This window comes from Passer domesticus, chromosome 2 (genome assembly GCF_036417665.1).
Source record: "Passer domesticus isolate bPasDom1 chromosome 2, bPasDom1.hap1, whole genome shotgun sequence".
Taxonomy (NCBI): domain Eukaryota; kingdom Metazoa; phylum Chordata; class Aves; order Passeriformes; family Passeridae; genus Passer; species Passer domesticus.
This window is the reverse complement of record NC_087475.1, coordinates 32,390,854-32,413,319: the sequence shown is the minus strand read 5'-3', so window position 1 is coordinate 32,413,319 and position 22,466 is coordinate 32,390,854. Positions and strand designations below refer to the sequence as shown.

The window sequence follows — 22,466 nt, the reverse complement described above, 5'->3', positions numbered from 1 at the left end:
TGTCATCACAAGCAAAATGGGCTCAAACAGAGGAAAACTCAATTTAGTGCAAATTAAAATGGAGTTGGATGGTGGAGAACAAAGACAAAACACTCTACCACTCATTTTCCCTGGATTCAACTTTGTGGCCGCATTTCTCTTCACAGATAAAAGCAAGGTACAATTTCCCAAGGACATTTTCTGGGAATCGCAGCGAGGAACCTCAGAGAAAGAAGAAACAATTCTTATCTCATTTGCTGCTCCTGTGCTGCGCTACAGCAGCATGCAATATGGAGATTTGTTTACCAAAGTGATGGTGTTTTGTCTCCTTGGCCTATCAGGGCCAAGCACATCTCCAGACTGTCGGCCAGCACACAGTCACAAGATTTGTTCAGGGGAGTGGAGTGCTTGTGCAGTTTCAGTTTAGATGTAATATAGTATAGAATAATAGGGTATAATAAAGTAACTAATTGGCCTTCTGATATCGAAGGAGTCAGATGCATCATTTCTCCCCTTCATCGGGGTTGCCCTGCTTTTACCATACAACTTTACCCCTACATTCCCAACTCCTCCAGCTCCTCTACCCTACCCAGCAGCACAGGGGCTGGCAAATGGGAGGCTGCAGTCAGTCCATAATGTTTCCTCCTTGCCACTCCTTCCTCCTCACACTGTGCCCTGACCCAGTGTGGGTCCTTACTGCAGGCTGCAGTCCTTCACAAACTGCTCCAGTGTGGGTCCAGTCCACAGGCTGCAGTCCTGCAGGATAAACCTGCTCCAGTGTGGGTCCTCCATGGACCACAGTCCTTGTCAGGAGAACCTGTTCCTGGACAGACTCCTCTTCACTGGCTGCAGTCTGCTGCAGGAATGGCTCCACTGAAGGGTCCTCCACATGTCTGCTCCATCATGGAGCCCTCCAAGACTTGCAGGGGAATCCTGATCCAGTGCCCACAACACCATCTCTGCTCCTTCTTCTCTGACTCTGCTTTCTGCAGAGATGGTTTTCACCCTTCCTTTCCCCCTCAGTCCCCTCACACTGCCTTTGTGGCATCCTATGCTTTCTTAAGTGCTTTTTCCCTGAAGTGCCACCCTCTTGGCCACAGGGGATGAGCTGGAGCCATGTGAGCAGCCCTGGCTGCTGCTCACATCACCCCCTGACAGCCCCTGGGCACTGCACCCACCCCACCCTGGTACCTGCCTTTTATAAATAACAGCTCCTACCTGGGAACTACACTCTCTGCTCTGAATATTTAATGCTAATAATTACTCTGAGGGTAAAACTTGATTACCTAAAGGCTGACAAGTCTGGTAAATCCATGTTAGGCACTTAAAACAGGTATTTAGCTCACAGGTGATTTAACAAAAGAACAGATCGATAGACAAACACATCGTCCTCCGAGCCTCAATCTAGTCACCCAGCAAAATAAAACTTGAATCCCTCCTAGCTCGTGAAAGACTGGCATCTTTACCAATGCCTTAAACAGAATTTTAACATGTTTTCTCACCTAGTCTTTTCTTCCTGGCTACCTGAAAGAGATTAGTAATTCCACACTCAAGAATATTGTTTTTCAGTGCCTAAATCACTGAGACTCAAACTACAGCTAAACAAGACAGATGTATTATCCTACTGAAAATGCAACAAATTACATACATTAGACAGCACTCCCTACTTGAAATGTAAATGGTCAGGCTCTTCTATCTTCTTCCTTTTAAATCCAATAGCAGCTGAGGTTTTGTGTCAAACTATTTTCAAGGCACTGTCTAGAAGCATTTCTAAGAAGACAACCAGTTGTTTGACAACAAATATGAGTTCAAGTAACATATGAAAATTTCAGATTAATGTAAGTATTTCCTAATTTTGAAAATCAGGTTCTATTTGCCTCTTTAGAACCACATCATTAAAGACCCAGAACTAGAACTATGAAGGCTGCAGTATCTAAATTTTAGGAGCTCTGCCATCCAGTGGATTTCCTGAAGTAGGAATGCAGAAATGCAGGTGAGCAGGAACAAGGCACTAAGAAGGAAGGTACATATATGAAATTACTGAAACTGAACTGGGATACTGAGAATAACTGGGCTTCTAACTCCAGGCCCAAAGGAGTGGCACCCAATTAACAGGTGTAACTCCTCTCCTTCTCAAGCTGATTCACCCGTTTGCACTAAACTGCATTGTGCTGAGCAACTGCACCTCAAAAATGAGAAACTTTTTCAAGTCTGCTTCAAATTAAGCAGGAAAAAAGCCAATTTTCCTCCTTTTTCCAGAGCCTGCTTCCAGTAGATTATGGGCTACAAACAGCTTTCTCATGGGTTTTCAGCGCTCTAGAACACCTATGGCAGCAGCAGTATCTGTTGTCAGCACCCACTGCAATCTGGATACAGTCAAGGCCTCTGAGCAGCTTTGTGGCCTGGTTTTCAGACAATTTTGCACCCTCTCAGCTGGGAAAAAAGCTCTAACACACAGGCACACACTTTAATATTACAAATTATAACAAATTTAGGAAGTTGATAGCTATCCACAATGCCACCAAAGTGAGCTCTGCAGCCTGTCAAATATTTGTGAAGGATCTTTGAATCACTGTAGTCTCCCTCTCAAAAGCACTGAGAGTTCATGTTTGGGCTACTCTAGCAGTTCCCTTTTGGGGCAGAATATATCAACCCAACCAAACTTAAGTCAAAATTGGTAACCAACCAAGAATTAATACACCTGATACAAAGTAAATGTAGTTGTTCATCAAGTAATAATGACAGATCGAGCTCTTTATACCACCACTTAGTATTCTTAAGGCTTATTTGTTTAGAGTAAAAGGACTACAGAAAGAAAATATGGCAAAATTCAAAAAAGAGCTTTTCAAGGCGAAATATGTATCACCACCACAAAGTAAAAGATGAGTTTAAATATGATTTTATAATGCATCCTGTGTGTTTGTGTCGTTTTCAAAACACTGCTGTTCTTGAAGCTTTCAGCATTTTATTTATTGCTGTGGAAGCAGTGATAAGCTGCATAGGATCACTAACATCATTTTAGTTAAGACACGTTCCAAATCCTCACACAGCCTCTCAGGTTCAACCCTGATAAGTCTTAGGGATTTATTCTGGGATTTGACCTCCACCTACATGATCCTTGTTATATCACTTGCTAATAGTTGTAGCTCAGCTGTGCATTATGTATCTTGTGTGTGCTCTGTGTGACAGGCTGCAGCTCCAATGATGCAACCATAATGGCAACAAACAGACATCAGAGACTGGACACTGGAACTTTTAAATAATGACATGGCTTGAAGACAAAGCACAACCCTTTCTTCAAGGATTTGGAGGTTTGCAAATTCACCTGCACATTGGACTCTGGCACACTCATATGGAAATGAGCTTTGTTTATGAAGGCTATTAGATCAAGCTCAGGGAGCTGAAAAAACAATCAGCAGTACCAACCTACCCTCATGAATTCATTACAGTTTAAATCAACAATTCTTAAATTCTAGGGCCTCTTTTAAAAGCACACTTCTCAAAATGTATTACTCTCTGCTACATCATATTGCATTTTCTACAGTCTATGAGCACTGACATCTCCTGAGAATGCACAAAATTTATACGAATAGCCCAGTAGCCTCAGGACCAACCAAGGATGTCAAACACCCTACCTTTCACAGGTACTTTAGATGTGCATCCACTTCACAAAGCATTGCATTATTCATGTATGTACAATTTACAGTTTTAGAATGAAATACACATGATTACCTTTGATCTATTTGATGGCTGAGTGTCTGGCACCTTTTAGTACCAAAATAATAATTCAAATGAATTTAATTATTTGTACAGAGTTTTCCTTCTGTAACCATGAACTATTAGCAATATAGCTCAATTTCCTAAGATTTACTAAAGTTTTCTGCAGACCATTTTCTGCAGATGAATCCTTTTTTAGATTGGAAACTTTTCAGAAGAAACTAGCTGTGGGTATTGAAATTAATATTGTAAATTAAAACACAGAAAATAAAAATTACAGCTGACTGGACAAGCAAGTCACATCATGTTGTTTCTGCAGCCAGTATGGGTTAACAGGGTGCAGGCATCCATGTTCCTAAACAGCAAATATGCTCTGTGCCAGGCTTCTGTAGTCACTGTCTAAAATTCACTAGTTCTGCCAGTGTGTCCTGTCCATGCACTCGTGCATTGAAGTAACTCTTAAAAGTGAACATAGCAGGGGCATGAATACAGCATGAGCACAGCAGGTTTACACTCCTGAATGTGTGCCCATAAAACAAATATGTGTGTTTGCATACGTGTGAATGTCACCCGTTTAAATTCACTCCCTGCACGGCTCAGGCGAACCATCGGAGCCATCCCATTTGCCTGGGGAAGGGAAACGCGAGGGGCAAACCGTGTCACGTTTCACAAGCCGTAAGGAGGCATCCTACCCAAGAGGATTTAAGAGATGCTAATGAAAAGAGATGGCAACATTGGAGAAGGCTGCCGGACAACGTGCTGAACCGAAATGACTGAGCCTGGGTGCAAATTGGATGACAAAGGCTGCGGTACACAGAAGGCAAAGCTGACACATGCTGATATGGAAGGATGAGGTATAATTTTTTAAAGCTGATGTGTTCTTCCCTCAAGTCATTCACTACTTGTTTACAATGATTACCCTTGCTGATTCAACATCCCGACAGTCCCATTTTCATTTGCAACATGTATTTTTCTGATCAGATGGTTTTAGCAGACATACTCAAAGAAATCAACAAGAAAAACACCAGAAGGAAAAAAACAAAGATTGTGCTGAAGACACACAGTTATGCTATTCCAAAACCTGTAACATCTGAAACTGCAGATGTAGTTTTACTCAGCTGTAAAAATGAAAATTACAAATCTTAAATACTAAAGTCCTTTAACTATTTGCTTTGAATGCAGCAACTACGAATCTGGAAAACAAAATATAGTTAAAACAGGTAGATCAACAGGTACCAACATTTACACTTAACGTCATTTCTTCAGAGATCTAAAGTAACGTTTGCATCATTTTTCCTTATCTTCTTTAGACTCTTCCTCTTGGTAAATGAGGGGACTTGCATTACAGACAGACACTGATTATTACTGCATCTTCTACATTCTTAGGCAGACTATGTATGGGACTTTTGCAAAAGATGTCTTATTTCTGGAACCAAGGTCAATTTATGGGAAGCAGCAGAAATCACTGGAAAATTATTCCCTTTCACTGCTTGGAGTATTTGCTAGCATCTTTTTTTTATACAGAGTTTGATAGCCTCATGCTTACACCACAGGCACCAGACACTGGAGAAGTGAAGAGACACATGAATCAAGCTAGTAAAATTAAGTGTCAGTGAACAGGAGTGGAATAAGTCCCCTCAGCCCCACTTCTGCTCAGATTTGTGCCCTGAATCCAATTTAATTGTCAGTACACAAACCTCTGCATCAATTAATCAAATTAACACTTTTCTGTAAAATTAAATAAACGAACAAAGTTTACGTTTCTATTTCAAGCCTCTGGGCTAAGGCTTGGAATTGAAGCCTGGTGCAGGACAAGATGCCACTCTCACAGGAGTGACAGAAGGCGTCCTGCCTCCTGCTTCACACTCACCTGCCCACGCTCTCCTCCGCAGCATCCGAACCCTGCAGCTCTCTCCGTCCGTCCGTCCGTCCGTCCGTCCGTCCGTCCGTCGGTCCGCCTGCCGCTCTCCGAGCGCGCCGCTGCGGGCAGCGCTGCCCAGGGCCGGCCGGGAGGCGCTCGGGCCGCGCCGGGCCCGGCGGGGGCGGCGGGCAGGGCAGGGCCCGCCGAGCCGCCCCTCCGCGCCGCGCGCCCGGATTACGGCCGCAGCCCGAGCGCCTAAGCCCGGCTCACCGGGAAAAGCCGCTCGAAGGGCTTTGCGATCCTGTTAAGTTCTCGGAGGGGATCAAGACGTCAAAGGGGCTCGGCGGCGCCCCGGCACATTCCGTGCCACGCCGAGGAAAGTTGGGAGCCCGGCGCGGAGAGGACAGGGCAGGGCAGGGCCGGCCCGGGGAGCGAGGATCCGCAGCCCCGGGCGGCGAGGCGAGAAGCGGCGGGGCCGAGCGGGGCGGCCACACGGCCCGCTGCCCGCGGCAGGCGCCGTGCCCCGGGCGGGGCGGAGCCGAGCCCGCCGCGCCCTCAGCCCTGCTCGCCGGGGCGGGGGCCGCGGCCCCAGGGACCCTGGGCCGGGCCGGGCCGGGCTGCCGCCATCAGCCCCTGCTGTGCCTCAGCGGGCCGCGCTGCCGGGAGGGCCCGGGCGGAGCGGAGCTCGGCGGCGCTCCCGGCCGCGCTGGGCAGCGGAGCTCGGGGCCGGCAGGGACAGCCGGCTCCCCGCCGCCCTCCCCTCGCACACAGCGCCCGCGGCTCCTGCATCTGCCGCCGGCGGAGGGGCCGGAGGCAGCGGGGATGCTCAGGAGGGCGGGGGGGACGTGCCGCTGCCAGCTCGAAGCGCTTCCCTCTCGGCAGCCGTCGGGGAGTGGATTTCCCGGGGCTCCGGCTCCGCCGTCCGTGCGCGTCCTGCCCCGGGGGAACCGTGAGGGCACGGATGGAACCCCACAGCCCTCTCCGTCGTGGGAGGCTTCTGCTCGCGGTACCGATGAATAGGTTTCTCCTTCAGCTCTCTCGCCCTCGCTCCCTGACCTGCCTGAGGGTGCTGACCCTCATTTTCCTGTGCTAAAGCTCCCTCAAGGCTTTCACACTCCCCCGAACTCCATCTGTTCAGTTCTGATTCTGCTTTTCACAGGGTTCAGAAGAGCTGGAAACAAAGAGTGTGTATGATTCATAAAATGATTCTTCAGCTGGGAAATGTCAGCAGAAGCCATGTCATTCCTAACTGAAAGGCTGCTGCACTTTGCTGCATGTCAATTGAGCTGGATTGAACGCAACGGGACATTAGAAAAGCATTCTAAGTGCCCGGGTTATTATCGTGCTTGTCAAGAAAGGTGAACCACATCACACAAAAAGGACTGAGGAGAGGAAAAGACCATGGCTAAAACTGGTAAAACCCCATCAGAATCTCGAGGTGTCTGTCTCCTAATAGCTGTCACACCAGTCTTCAGAGCAACAGGGTTTTTAAGGATTAGAATAGAAACCCTAGGCAGAAAGGCAGAAGGCATTTGAAGAGCATCCTTTTTCATGTCCTTTCCTGCTGGGCTGACCCCTCAGGAGTTCTCCAGGCAGCATTTTGGAAGCACTGGGACCGCAGCTAGCCAGCCAGGTGTGCACCAAGTGCCAGGCTGCTGTTGTCCCTCCAAAGGCTCAGGCACTGGTTGCACTTCCCAGGTGTTCCATGCAGATACATTGCAGGTCCTGACTTCCTCCTTAGACAAGGTCTGGTTGTACATCTTGCTCTTATGTTCTGGTTGCTACGTGAAGGAAGCCTGTGAATGGAACACAGGAAGAAGCTTTGGAGATTTGCAGAAGGTCCCAGATATGGACAGTTAGGGGATCAGACTGAATCTACAATAATGAATATCCACATCCAGAATGGCATCACTGTCCAAAGTCTGTTGTTGAATTCAGTGGTACTGCTGCAAGGAATTGTGGAGAAAAGACTGTGTTAAAGTTGTAATACATCTTCACAGTACCTCAAAACCATTTGCCTAGGAATTGAAGATGACAGGAATAAAAAATTCTGTTTTCCTTTTCCATTTTCTGAATGGTTAGGTATAAATTAAGACATGCTTTTTCAGGGAGCAAATATTGCTTCTTTCCAACATATTCCTAATGTCCATGGAATTTTGTTTCCAAGTTTAGTTCTTGCTTCATTTGTGCAATCATTAAGCCAGTCCCCTGAGAGCTACCAACAAGTATGTTCAACCTGCTGACAGCTGGAAGATATCATCCATCAAAATTATTATGTTCATCAAGGCACTACTGATGATTTATCTCAGTGGCCTAAAGTTATTTGTCTTAGATAGACACCTCTTTAAAACACAACCACGAATTACCATGTCTAATTTCAACAGAGTATTTTTCAGTTTTATGTGCAAACTAAAGATTAATTTTGTGCCACGATGTATGCAATTAATCAAAGCCTCCATGATAGTTTGTGACTGGAAATTATAATTAATAAGAAAAGGAAAATCTGGAGTTCCAGCACAATTGGACTTCAGTGATCCTTGTGGGTCCTTGCAGCTCAGGACATTTTATGATCTATATAATGATGTTATCCAAGGAGTGAAAAAAGCATCCTTTCACTGCAGTAAACTGCCAAGTTCTCAGTTGCTCTAAACTGATAAAGGTCCCAGGTAATCAATGGAGTTGAGCTTATTTACAGTACCTGTGGCTTTGTCTACACAGCTCCATTTTGAGGAGCTCTGACAGTGCTCTGATAGTTCTCTCAAGGCCACTGTGCTTTGCAGTGAAGCACTGCTGGGATGCATGACAAAAGAGTAAGGATAAATAAATAAATAAATAAATAAATAAATGGAGGAATGTGGTATAAAATCTCATTTTCTTCAAACTGAGAAACCATAATTTCCTGTTTGCGTTGTAGCTCTGCCCTCTTTCTTCTGATTGTTCCACTTCAGAGGAATTAAATGAACAAAGATCTGTGAAATAATTGGACTGAATTGCCAGCCTTAGAAAAGCTCATTTGGTTTTGTTCCCAAGAGAAACACTGATTAGATCTGCCTTAGAGAGCCATTCTCATTTGAACAATGTGAGTTATGATCCGGAGAGGACCTGCAGGACTAGAGATCCACTGAACAAAACTGTGAAGTTAATATGTGCAAATGCAAGACACAAAGATTCAAAAGACAGAATAAATAGAAGCAAAGAATAGAAATATCCAAATGAGGCATGTAAAATCCACATCACAGGTATTTTCACAGTTCAGTTTTTGAACAGCTTGATCCTGTGTAGAACTGACTACTGTAAAAACTGAACATGGCCAAGCTGCTTTCATGGACTAGTCCCACCAGAGCCGAGGATGTCCTGATAAATAAAAGCAAAAGGTCACACGACCTGTGTAGTGTTCTACACTGGAATTTCCATGTTGTCCTAAGTATAAGTGAATGAGCTCTATTTATTTTACCTTACTCTGCATCACCGGGGTGAGGTAGAGTAAGGGGCAAGTCTGGTATTATTTTGTTTAACCAGAATTAATGAGCTTTTACCTGGCTTGAGTAAAAGTAAATGCTGAATGCAAAGTAGTCGCTGTGTCCCTTGGAAATCAATGAAAAGCATCCCCCAGGTTTTGGTGTAACAGGGTTGGGTCCTTGTCACATACACAGAAGCCTTAGCATCCACCTAAAACCAGTCATTTTTTCAAGCAAAGTCACAGTGCAAGCCCTTACAGGCTGAACTGTGCCAAGAATGAAAGGTAACCTATTACCTGTAACTTTGCTTGGTGTTCCTGCCACAGCAAACAGAGGCATTTGCACCAGAGCAGAGCAGGGCACAGGCAGGCCAGGATCCTTCCCCCTGTTGTCCCAGCAGCGCTGTGCAGCTGGAGCAGTTTTGTCACACAGGTGACAAAACACATGTGACGTTTCACAGGTGCCCCAGCCCCGTTCTCTGTCGCAAGAGAGCCCCAGGGATGGGGAGCACACGGTCACTTGTCAGCAGGGACACAGGCTCCTGGCCTAGGAGAGGTGTGGAAATTCCTGCTGCCTGCAAGGCGAGCTGTGAGCTCCCTTACCATCCTGCCTGAGTCACACTGCCTGAAGACACGGGCTCCTACAGACGAGCAGGGAGCTGGGGAATTCTCCTGTGAATTTTCATGCTCCTCTATTTAAACAAACACGTTTGCAAATGCAGCCTTGTTAGTGTTCCCCAGGTAGCTAGCTGCAGATAATAAGTATACACAAGAGTACTTATTTTGTTATTATGGTTCTCAATACAATCCTGTCTCTTAATGAAAATAAAACTATCCTGCTGTCTCTTAGGGGAATTTCAGCAAAATGCTAGTCAGGCCTGAGGCACAGATAGGGAGACAGCCCAGCTCCTGCAAACCTAATGAATTGACATTTCCAGTTTTGTGAATTCCATTTCACATAATGGCGGTCCATTAGCAGCAAGCACAGGAAAGAGAGACACTTATGTGAAATATAAATTAGAGCTTAAAAACCTTTCCCATTGTGCTATATGATAGCGGTCACTGCCATTGCTGGACCTCACTAATGAGTCTGAGGAAAGCCAGCTGACAAGTCTGCAGCCAAATGCTGGTAATCACAGATTAAAGATGTCTCTTTCATGAACTCAGAAATATCTTTACTTGGATGTAACAACAGCCTGCACAGGCTGTGTGAGGGACTGTTCTGAGATACAGGAGACAAATGATGAGTGGTGGGTCTCTGACTGCACTGTCAGAGAGGGGTAGATCTCTGCGAGCACTGTGTTAAGTTGTAAACTTAGAACTACAGAAATCAAAGAACTAAAAAACATGTATAGGAGGGCTACTGAGAGCTAAAAGCTCCAAGTGCCCTTATTCTGACCCTCCTTGTTCTGACCCTCATTTTAACAGCAGTTTCAGTAGTCAAATGCCTCTTAGTCGATAGCAGTGACTTACCTCAACAACTGAGGAAAGAGGAGAAGAAAAAATCCTATCCACTTCATTTTAGGGGTTGGAACTAAATTATCTGTAAGGTTCAACCCAAGTCATTCTACGATTCTATGATTTGTCTTGGAGTTTTTTAGGCAACACCCTTTATTTCCATCTGCTGTCTACAAGGCTCAAGGTGTAAGATATGTCTCAGTAGTCATAAAAATCAAGCATTTGAAAGTGTGACAGAAAGTTCAATATTTCAGTTGAGTGCTGAGTTCTGCTGAATCTTTATTTATCTGGTACTGTTAAATGTCTCTCTAGGGTTTCTGTGGACCAGAGATTAAAGCAGGTCAGGAGCAGTCCAGCTCATACAAGTCAGATAAGGCAAATGTGAAATGCTGAAATAAGAATTGCTTTTAAAGAACAAATATCACTGGCTGGGACAGGTGGGAACTGTTGTCTTATGAAGTGGAAACAACCACAGACAACAAAGGGCAAAGACTCAGGAAATCTTTGCCAATGGGAACATTCTGTGTACAGGCTTTGCTGAAACAAATGCACTGTCTGAGAGCTGGGGTCAGTGCCTGATGTGCTGCTCTGCTGATGTACCTGACCTGAGCAGGTTACTGGCTCCTCTCACTGTAATCCTGGCAGGAGAGACAGGTGGCATCCTGCTGGATGACTCTTGTCTCTCTTTGGGGGAGACGCCTTCTTTTGTAGAGTGCCAGGCTCTCCCTGCCCTGTCCCCTTTTGTCTTACACACGCACATGGCTACAGCATGATAGCTTGGCTATCATGCTGTCTTACACACACACACGTGGCTACCATGGCCTGGCATAGCCCATGAGAGCTTACCACAGTGCAGACATTCTCCCAGACAGTGAAATCATCTTGGTTCCAAGCCAGATTGTCCCTGTTCCATGCCAACAGGGTTTTATTTCAGCAAACTAATAACACACTTGAAAGCATTGTTACAGTGGTCAAAGACCTTCCATAGCAGCAAAACCTAAGTTTTAAAGTTGATGCTGCCTGTGTGTGAGAGATGAGGAGGACTTTTGAGGAGGGAGCTGGAGTTGCTTAGCCTGGAGAAGAGGAGGCTCAGGGGAGCACCTTATTGGTATCTACAGCCACTTGAGAGGATGGTGCAGCCAGATGGGGGTTGGCCTCTTCTCCCAGGCAGCCAGTGACAGGACATGACAAGACAAAATAGCCTCAACAGCCTCAAGTTGTGCTTCTTTGCCCAAGCAGACCTGTATAACAGCTATTTCTATGGGCCTCAAGGCAGGGCTATCAAAATGTCTTTGCAAATATCTCTGTAGCACCTATGAACACTATTATCTTTCTTGTCAAATAATGTCATATTCAGAGGGACATCAAGGCACTTTAATGCAGCACTCTGGATTAGCAGCCTGCAAAGAGATTGAAACTAATCTTCTGATGTCACTTGAAAGTCAAATGAGACATGGCAGCACAGCTGCCATTGGGAAAAGGGATTTCCCAGAATGGTGCCTTCTTTTCAGCACGGAGGAAACTCAAGGAAAACTCTGAGTGGTTTTCCTGAGGCCTAGAGACAGACCGAGAGAGTTTTTGGGAAAAGCTTCAGAGGCTGGCAGTAAGACAGAAGAATTTATGAGATTAACACTGCTAAAATCCCGAGTGGCTAATAAGACTTAACAATACTTGCACCTTCCCATGCACAGAACAACAAATAGGGGCTGATTTGATGCTGGTAATGGTTAGAGGGGAAGGAATGGTTTAACAGAATATATTCATTAAGATTTGCTTCCCATTACGTACAAAGAATAGCCCTGAAGGACAAGTTTCATGAGCTTAGCAAGCAGCATTCCTAAAATTTATCCTTAAACCCTTTTCTTGCCAAGGGAGGTGGGGATTGTTAGAAAGCATGATGTGCTAGGTGTCTTATACAGAAAAAAGGGGATTAAAACTGAGCTTCAGACACTTGTGTCATGCTCCTGAGGGACTGGCAAGGAGAGTTCTGCAGTTTATTCTGCCATGCAGCCTTCGTGCAATGCAGCTATCTTTTCTAGAGAAGAGCTAAGAGTTGTTTTGGCATTAGCACCCTCTTTGAGTGACAAATAATATTTAATTCTTGGGCTATTTAATTAATGTTGTCCTTACCCTCAAAGCATGGACTGATCAGTATAAAACAGCTGGTGACTGGTATGTGGCTGAAATTCAGAGGTAGGCAAGCCAGATGTCTGGTTTGCATGGCAGTTCTGAGTCAGATAACTCATTCACATGGACTCTAAAAACAGAGGAGGACATCTTCTCCAAAATCAAAACCTTGAAATGTGAGCAATCATCATTCACAGGGAAACTCCATTCAACTTTCATAACTACAGAATAAAAAATGAGAGAAGTTAACTTCAGAAACTTCTGGCTTCTAAAGTAAAGCCCCAGCATTCAACAACATCAAATTTGTGATCAGGCTGTTCTTGGCACTGCAGCAATCACAGTTATTTTCAAAAATAAATAATAATGATATATACTACAGAAAAACTATTGAAAAGGGACATTGCAGCATGTTTCTTTTTCTGAAAGATGTAGGGAGGTCAGGTGACTAAGTCACTGCTGCACTTATTTCAAAGAATGACAAAACTAAAATTAGGACAATACTCTAGAAATTGCTGTACCACACCAAAGTCAGTAGTCACTTTAATTGTGGCTGTTTTGTTTATGGATAATATGCAGGACTGAACAGTAGAGGGTGTTAGCTTAAAGGAAAACTTGAGTTAACTCTGTGGAATATGTCCTGTTTAATACAATTCACTACAAGAAAAAATCAGGTACTACTGAGAAGCACCTTGTATCTTGGTGTAAATGGCACCGGGGAACCTGTCCATGACCTCACCTCAAGAGCAAAGTAAAGGGAAAAAAAAGAGAATTGCAAACAAACCCCTCTTAAAATATTAGAATTTTAGAATTGTTTAGGTTGGAAAAGACCTCTAAGATCATTGAGTCCAGCTATTAATCTGGCACCACTAAACCATGTCCCCAAGTGTCCCATGGTTTTAAATACCTCCAGGGATGGCCACTTCACCATTATCTGGGCAGCCAGTTTCAGTGCTTGACAATCCTAATATCTAATCTGAACCTCTCCTGGCAGTTTGAGGCCATTTCCTCTCATTCTGTCATTTGTTACCTGGCAGAAGAGACTGCCCTTCTGTTTTTGTGTCATTCACGACTAATTAGTAGACTTGAATGATTTTTCAATGTAGCTTGCAGATTGGATAATTATTCTTTTGATAACTTTCTGTATAGCAGCTCAGAAAATGTTTTCAGTCGATTTTTTTTATAGCATGTCTCAGTATCACTAGATTTGCCTTTGTCTTCTGCAGTTTCCTAATGTCAAAACAATTTCTTCCACTTGTCACATAATTAGGCAGATATAAATGGTAATGGATATAAATGGACAAACCTAAGCCTCTCATTCAGTACTCACCAGAGGCAGTGACTTTACTGACAGAGCTCAGTGCTATTTTAGGTGCTGTGGATTATTTCCCCCAGCATCTAGCAGCCAGAAAAAAATTAGTCTTTAATAAGTATTATGTCATATATGCCAGCCTGAACCAGATGTCTTGGACACCCTTAAACATCTCAGATAGCTCTGGACTGATGCTTGGGCAGCTGGACTTCATCCTGTTTGCTTCAATTCTGTAGGTCTGAAGAGAAAGAATATATAGAGATATTTTAAACATTCCTTTAGTTATTTAGAGGTCCTCAGGAAACATATTTGTGGTCATAGCATTCATGATCCTCACATGTGAAATCCTGAATCATGGGACTTTCCTCCCTTTCCATTCACTCAGATGCTAAATCTGTGTCCTGGACACACACCAAGTGCTTGCATTTAGATTTCAACTCAGATGAAAATTGTCAAGTGTGGGCCTTACCACAAACTTGGCTACCTTTTTTTTTGTACATTTCAATGTACATTTTAGTTCATAAAGCCCCATGAACATCACAAATGAGACACATTTTTAAAGTATTGTACAGTTGTGAGTACCAGGTAAGTATTATGGGGAATTAACCCGAGTCACGTTGTGTCCAGAGTTCCTGTAACAAGAAGCCCTCACACTTATCTGGGGCCACTGCTGGGAAGATCAAAAGGGCAGCTTGTAAGAAGTCCAAAGCCCTTGTAGAAGTGTTCTTAGTCTAATTAAAAAAAAAAAAAGGCAAACAGCAATGGATGTGCATGTAGATATAGATACAACATACAATAAAACTTTCTTTATTATTACCTGCTTTGCCAGAGCCACTGCATAAATATTCTGAGCTCTGTCTTTGTTGGTTTCTGTGCAGGAGTGGCCTTGTCCTCTCAGCTTCTCCCTGACTTCTTTGAAGTTAAAAAGTGTTTGCCACTGCAAAGCACCTGCAAACCATGAACACACAAGGTCACATTTGTACAGGAACAAGAGCTTTAGTCACTGGTGGGAGGTGAACTTGTGTTCAGTGCTTTGGCATGCTGTGAACTTCAAGGCTTTTGCAGCCCAGTTATACAGGTAATGGTCAAAACTGGTCAGACTGGTCATTTGATTGTATTGATCTCTTAAAGCAACACAAAGTGGGTAGGCTCGGAAAAGGGAGAAAAAAAGGACCACAAGGTATTAGTCAGCTGCCAGTTTGTCACTAGGAAAGTTCCTCTTGGTGGATCAGACACCTTGCACAAAATGTCACACATTTATGAGAGAAAGAATTCCCAAAATTGCCACCAACCATGGAAAATGTTGGCGTTTTGCTGTTTTGTGCCACAACATCCCCTGAAGCTTTCCAGTGTAACCCATTTCTCCATGGAGTTAAAAACTGCAATCTCCTGCTGCTCTTACAGCCAGAATTAAGCTAAAGATTCCATAATGAGAAAATTAGAAAGAAGAGGCAGAGAAAATTAATTTTTGTCCTTTAGCACACAAAGGAAGTCTGTGTAGCTTTTGTGCTTGGGCTGAAAACAGTGAGAGAGTGTAGCTGCTCTCTGACCACAAGGGCTGGCAGAACTGAAGGGATCAGCAAGCACGGCATTGCTCATCCCAGCCAGAGCTAATGTGGCTGAATGCATTTAGCCATATATTTAATTAAGGGAACAAACAGGCCAACACTCAGCTGCCAGCCCTGCAGGCATACTCACAATGTAATTGTCTGGAAACATATTGTTAAATTCACGTGCAAAAGATATTTAGGCACTCAATACAAAGCTGTTGGGCTGAAGTGCTGCCTCTTGTTTGTTGAGAGAGGCTCTGAGTTTCCTTCATCTGTACAGCAGCTTCATAATATAAAGCTTGATGGTAAATCCTGGCATGAATTTTCTTGTGAAAGAAGTTTTCACTGGTGCTATACCTCTTATAATTTATCCACAGGCAAATTACTCCATGTCACCCATTAAGATGTAAGTTAAAAAAATGGTCAGTAAATGCCAAAATATGTTTCTGTTCAGGAAGAAAAGGACCAAGATCAATAATGACAGGTATAACACATACAGAACACCCTGCCTTGGTGTCTAGTCTGCCACCATTCTATGAGCTATCTATTAAATCCCAGAGCATCTTGCCTTTTTATGGACAATTCAGATTCGGTTCCTGTAACAGTAACCCCTACAAAAACTTGCTTAGTGCTTGTATTTCATATGCTTGTATTTATATCTCTTAATACTTTGCACACCTAGGAAGGGCAAAGCTCTTTCATTTCAAGGTGACTTTCATGTTAGATCAATGAAAACAGCAGAAGAGAATAAACAGGCAGCATCTGTGAGTGGTAAACGAATGCACTATGCATGAAAGACTTTCAGAACAAAACCAGGCTCTGCAGACAGGAGGAGAAGGTTGAAAATATGAAGTATAGTAGAAAGAAAACAAAACCCAGTTCTGCTATATTTGCCAACTGTATTCACTGCATTGCCTGAATTACTCCCCTCACCCATTTCTCAGTTAAAGACTTCGGTTTCCATTTCGTCTGTGAAGAGTGGGTAGATTCACAGCATGATGGATTAGTAGGGGGAGGGTGATTCTATGAATTTCTGGCATGTAAGGAGACCATCTCCCCCAGGACCCCTGCCATGCTCCCAGCAGAGTCCCAGACATCCCAGCCAGCAGGGAGAGCAGTGCTCCGAGACCTGCAGAGCCCCAGCTGCAGCAGAGCCCCAGCCTGGGGCCAACAGGACACTCCAAGGAGGCTGTCATGCCAGTGACCTGTCTGAGGAGAATGCTGGGCTTGAAAAGTCATCATCCCCAAATATTTATTACTTACTGCTGTCCCGGATTCTGTTTGCAAGCAGAAGCACCCAAGCTCTGCATTAGCACTGAGCCTACGAGCACCAATATTGTAGAGTGGGTCCTAAACCAGTGCAGGGTGCTCCTTGTCTGGGCTGATCAGTGCAGCAACAGCCACTGCCAGGTGGCTTCTGGTTGACTCAGGGGAATGACAGAGCTGTTTTGCAAAAAAAAAATCTGCATACACACTATATAAAACAAAGGTGAGGTGTGCAGGGATCTCCATTCTCCTCCTCATTGTCTGATGTAGCAAAAAGCTCAGCTTAGAGTTACAAATCTGAGCTCTAGATCAGTGCATGCAGGTAGCTGCCACTACATGTCAAAGCCTGTATCACAAATTTCCCAACATCCTCTCCTCAAAACCCACAAGCAATTAAAGATCATGTGGAAAAGAGGCAGAGAGGCAGCTGCTTGGATGCTGTAATGCTCAGCTCTGGGTTACCTGTCAGGGAAACTGTCTGGAGCAGGGAATGTCACTGGAGATGGACAATTACCTCTTCTAAACCTGCTAAGGACTGAGACATGGGGCAACTTTCACAGCAAGGGATGACACTGCCACTGCTGAGACCCCAACCTTAATAGCTTTTGGAGTGGAAGAACTGGGCAAAAACAGCTGGTGTTCAGTTTAGGCCACATGTGTCTGTATTTGTTTGTTCCTGACCTTTTCTTTCAGCCCTGTAATTAGAAGACTGAGCTTACAATGTGTTGAAATCATCCCTCACACAGTTTTGCCCTCAGCATGTTTGCTGTTAAATTGGAACCCGGGCACCACCGAGCCAGGCTGAGGTGTGTCTGTGCAGGAGCAGCAAGGCTGCATCAGCAAACCTTGTCTCCTAGCTTGGGCAGGGACAGCACTTGCTTAGTGCTGTTGGCCTGGCTCCAGAGCCACTGTTGGGAGGACTGGGATCACTGACTGCTCAGTTTTCAAGGGCACTCAGCATGAACCTGGATCCTTTTCTGCTGAGCACTGCCCCCTCCCAGGAGAAGCACCTCCCAGCTGGAGGAAAACCTCAGCTTTGATGCCAACACTCTCATTTTATCACCAGGAGAGGGTTACAGCTGGCCCTGGAGCACTCAGGGCCACGGGGATGTGTGATTAAGAGGAGCAATGTGCTCTCTCACAGCATTGCTGTATTCACACAGCAGCCAAGCCCCAGGCAAGCAAGGAAACAGCCCTGGAAGAAATGGTCCATTGCATGTCTGTGAAGATCAAGTAAAAGTTTGTTATATAAACTTCCATGAAGCTTCCCTTTTTCTCAAAAGATGGGACATTGATCTGATTTCCCATTTTCACAACTGAGTAGGAGGTTACTGGTGACTCTCTAAGGAATTCAGGCTCAAACACTTTTCAGCTTCCTGCTGTTCTAAGAGCTGGTACCAACAGGACAGCTAACAGGTGCTCTCTCTTATGCCTTTCATGCAGAGCTGAATGCCAGGGGCTGAGTCCCAGGCCCTGGGCCCAAGGCTTGATCCAGAATGATGAACACATATGCAGGTGAAGATTCCTTTCTGTTTGTTTGTTTGGGGGCTTGGGTTTAGTTGTTTCTGCTGTGTAGGCTATGTTCCTTTAGCGAGTAGGAGAAGTGCCATCTTAGTAGCTGGGAAAGAGTCAGAAAGAAGTAGCTTGAGCATAGTCTTGGCAATCCAAACCCCACCTCTGCCAACTTTGTGTGAGGCAGTGTGATGAAGCAGCAACCTGGGTTTTTGATGGTCTGGTTACACTCCCTTGACCGAATCTGAAATTAGGCCTTCCTGGTCAGGCTCAGCTATCTGGTAAATCCAAAAAATCTGGAAAATTCATCTTGTTGGCAAGCCATCATAATACTATTCTCTTTTTAAAAGAGATGGAGGACAGACACAAGCATACAAAAGCATAACCTCCCATACATCTGCACCCAAGTGTGGAACTCAGGACAGCTCACTTTGTGCAAATGCACCAACAGGAATGTTTGAATGAAAAGAATAAATAATCCTAACAATTCCCAAGCATATTGCAAAGCAATGCAACAAAACATTTAACCAAACTCAGGCAGGAAAAAGTCTTGTGGCCACAGTAGGGAAAATTAATAAATGTTATCCCATGACAGGGGCTTCTTGAGGTCAGACTGCACATCGAGAATGGAACAGTGCAATGGATCCTTAATAACAAATGAAAAGGAAACTCACGCATCACCATCCATATTTCTATAATACATCCGATTTTAAAGGTAACTTGTTTAAATACCCAACAGTGATTGATGGCCACCCTTTATGCAGAATTAGCCATTCAGACTACCTGTGCTGACAGTTTTGGTCCTGTGCTTGGTTAACATTCCTGTTTGCATTTCTCACAAGTTTGTGTTGCACCCTCTGTAATGCTAAGGTAAGTTTCTTCAGCCACTTTTTGAAACAGGATATGAGTCTTTGTCATGTGGGATGGCACATAATCCATCTGCACACACTTAACAGTATCTACATACAGAATTGGCCCTCACTCCATTTTCTTCATGTCATTGGAATTGCACCTGCTCAGCCTCACAGTAATCACAAAAGACATAGGTGAGACGATCATGTCAATAATTAATTTGATTGAGACACATCTTCCTCAAAAAATGTGAGCAGGTAAATTCCAAAGTCTGTATGACTGAAAGCCATTCTTGGGGATAAAACAGATATCTAAACTTTTCATTTAGATTTCTTCTCTACAATCAGGTATGGGGCTTTTCCATCCACTGGTGGTGCCATTTCCTTCACAAAATGAAATGTTCATATTCACAGTAAAGTATTTCTTTCCAGATGCCCTGCCCTAAAATTCCACTGTTGCTGTGCTATAGTGATATCTCTTCCGTGTACAGAAACGACCCTCAGTGACTGCCTGTAACCAGGGACTCCATGTGTGTGCCAGCTCCATTCTCCAACAGAAAACTCTAGGATATGATGAAGGAAAGAACAGAAGGTAATATGAGCTATGCAAACTGCAACCTCCAGGATAGACCCTTTCAGTTTCTCCTGGGTTTGAGTTTTCCCTAAATCAGGCCAGGCAAAAATTTCCACACTCTCTCTCACATCCCCATGGAACTATCCTGGCTTCATGTTATTTTGGCTGCACAAAGTCTATATTTCTCCTTAACTAAATAAAAATGTCTCTGTGCGTGTGCCGAGCCTGTCCTGCCAATCCTCGCTGCCCCATGCTGACTCCAACAATCCTGGGGATGCTGTTTTTACCTGGCTCTGGAGAATTTCCTACAGCTGGACTGTGCAAGCATCAGGGAGACTTCAGTGAGCTGGAAGGTGAAGCTCTCAACAACTGCAGAGTTTGACACCTCAATGAACACAAGGATGATGAAATGGAGAGGGAAGATGCTAGGAGAGAACCAGGATTCTTTAGTGAGAGAACACACTGACCCACCATGAGCTTGGATGTCACAGTTCAAATACCCCCTGAAATTTATCATTAAACAAATAACTCAATTACTATGTTAACAGAGCAGTAGTTCTGCAAAAAAGATGTTTTGCTTTCTTCCTCACAAGTTCAAACCAGTCTGTTTTTCAGGCATTTTTAAGTATTCTCATTTTCAAACTCTGTAGCTTGTAGCTGTTGTATTCACAGGCCAATCTTTGATCTCACTTTTACTCAGGAATCATCTTCCAGGAGCTACTGGGGACAGGGAATAGGCTACATGGACCTTTGTCTGACCCTTCTTTGAAGAGTCACTGAAAAGTCACTTTTTAGTCATCTCAAATGACTACTAGGTACCCTCCTGGCACAAAATGATGACAATCATAATGAATGACAAAAGACCAGAAGCTGGAGGAAAAATAAAAGAGAATAAAATTGGAAGAAACAAACAAAAAAGCATATTCTCTATTTTGCTTCAGACATTGGTTTTCAATGATCATATAAAAACCACTTGTGTAGTAGAAAACAAAACTGTGGAAGAAATCAGAAGAATAAAGAAGGATAAGTATGATACACAGGTTGGGGAAGCAACAGCACAGACTGAATACATATGGAGCATGAGATTTGACTATGATTAGTTTTAGGAGTGATTGTCATCCATAGCTGCCACTAAAACTCTCTGCAATTTAAAAATTAAAAGTGTGCCGTTGAAAATTGCCTAATAAATGTGCACCATCAGCACTTACATACACAAAAGAAACATTCTGATTCTTCAGCACCCCGAGAGACAGAAATCTAGAGTTAATATGTGTAAGGGCCAGGAAATTTCTTGATTGTGTCCTGTCTGTCTACAGTACAAAAGCATTGTCAGACTAAAATACTGAAAGGTATTGTGGCCATACTGCTTCCCTGAGTAAAGTGAAAGCTGCACTATTAAATGCGTGTTTCCCATCAGACAGAGTTCACAATCTGTTTGTTGTCTTCAGCCAGTGCACAGGCTCTCTGTTTCTTCCTAAGATGCTGAAAGAACCCATTCCGCTCTTGTTCTTAGGATCTGGGCTGAACAGTTCTCTGTCTCTGCCCCCAAAAACAGTGGAACTGCACCCTTCCCCCCTTGCCTGTTTCAGTCTTTATGGGGAGAGAGATGGAGCATTTAGCACACTTCCCTCCTTCCATGAGCAGACAGCCCTGAGGGAAGACAGAATGTTTCTGGCCAAGCTGTAACATGGTATGAAGAGACAAAAGCTGAATCTGGCTGTTGGGGAGCCCTTAGCCACACACAGCTGCAGGAAGGAACAGATGCAGGCAGAGCTCAACTGACATCAACTGCTCATTAAACAAGCCATGACCAACAGATGGGAACACTGCTTCATTATGACAGCCTTCTCCAAATGCTGAATGGACTAGATGGAAAATGAGACTGGAAAACGAATGGGTGCTAAAAATGGGAAATCCTACTGCAGGAAATCCAGCCAATCCACTAGAATGCCAGGTGCCACAGCTGCTCCACTCTTGAACCCAATACAGACAAACTACGTTTGTCACAGAAAAGGATAGAAAATGTTCATTTTCAAAGGTCTCCCAACTACCCCACATTGGCAGTTACAGTAATTATCAGCATAATTGCTTCAAGTCACATCTCATTATAAATGAAAAAAGAGATTTTGGCTCTGATAGCTATTATTTGCTAATGCATCAGGCAATGCAGTGTAGTACTATGTACCATATGTGTATTTCACACCAATTTTTTTCTGGTTCTGTTTTTTTTACTAGATACACATTTTAGAAAATTGACAAGGAAGTTATGTGGAATGAACATTGATTTTAGCCATTACAGAACAGAGACAACCAGAAAGACAGATAGAAGAACTTTTCTACAGAAAGAGATAACATTATTTTATTGCACCTATAAAAACAATTATTGCAATAACCAAGAACAGAGTTAAATATCAATGGTCTTGCTACATCAAATAGAATTATTTGAGTTACCAAGATAAATAATCATTAGCCAACAGTCAGCAGGAATTTGCCAGGCTTTCATTTGCTCTCTTATAAACACAAAAACCTAACTAACACAGTAAGAGTGGCAAACATACACATCAAAATAATAATGTTTCAAATATAGTAGTTCTGGAAGAAATAAGGCAGAATTCACTACAAGACAATAGAAGCTAATATATGCTAAATAACTAACACAATTACTTAATCTTTATTCACTTCTGTTTATGCTATTTCTGCAAGTGGGACCAACAGGGATGGGCTGTTGATTCCTCTTAAGAATCAGAAATATTTTAGCTGAGCATAAACCAAACCACAAACAGTCCAAATTCCCTTAATTCATAT

At 43.8% G+C, this 22,466-nt stretch overlaps 1 protein-coding gene and 1 long non-coding RNA gene across 4 annotated transcripts in view; both read right to left on the bottom strand.

Annotated features, from left to right (window-relative positions):
* The window catches only part of CNGA3 (cyclic nucleotide gated channel subunit alpha 3), a 30,624-nt gene extending 24,958 nt beyond the window's left edge, over nucleotides 1–5,666 (bottom strand). For 2 of the 3 annotated variants that reach the window (XM_064408148.1, XM_064408149.1), the window contains exon 1: nucleotides 5,567–5,664. The gene's annotated coding sequence lies outside the window, so the exon portion shown is untranslated. Of the gene's footprint in view, nucleotides 1–5,566 lie in introns of all 3 variants that reach the window. The other variant, XM_064408147.1, reaches the window with a different exon arrangement.
* Nucleotides 5,667–14,006: 8,340 nt separating this feature from the next.
* LOC135293684 (uncharacterized) lies at nucleotides 14,007–20,071 on the bottom strand. The gene is made up of 3 exons (XR_010355800.1): nucleotides 19,949–20,071; nucleotides 14,726–14,856; nucleotides 14,007–14,146 (listed from the first exon to the last, which is right to left on the bottom strand). It is a non-coding gene; the product is annotated as an uncharacterized LOC135293684 (long non-coding RNA).
* Between the last annotated feature and the right edge of the window lie 2,395 nt (nucleotides 20,072–22,466).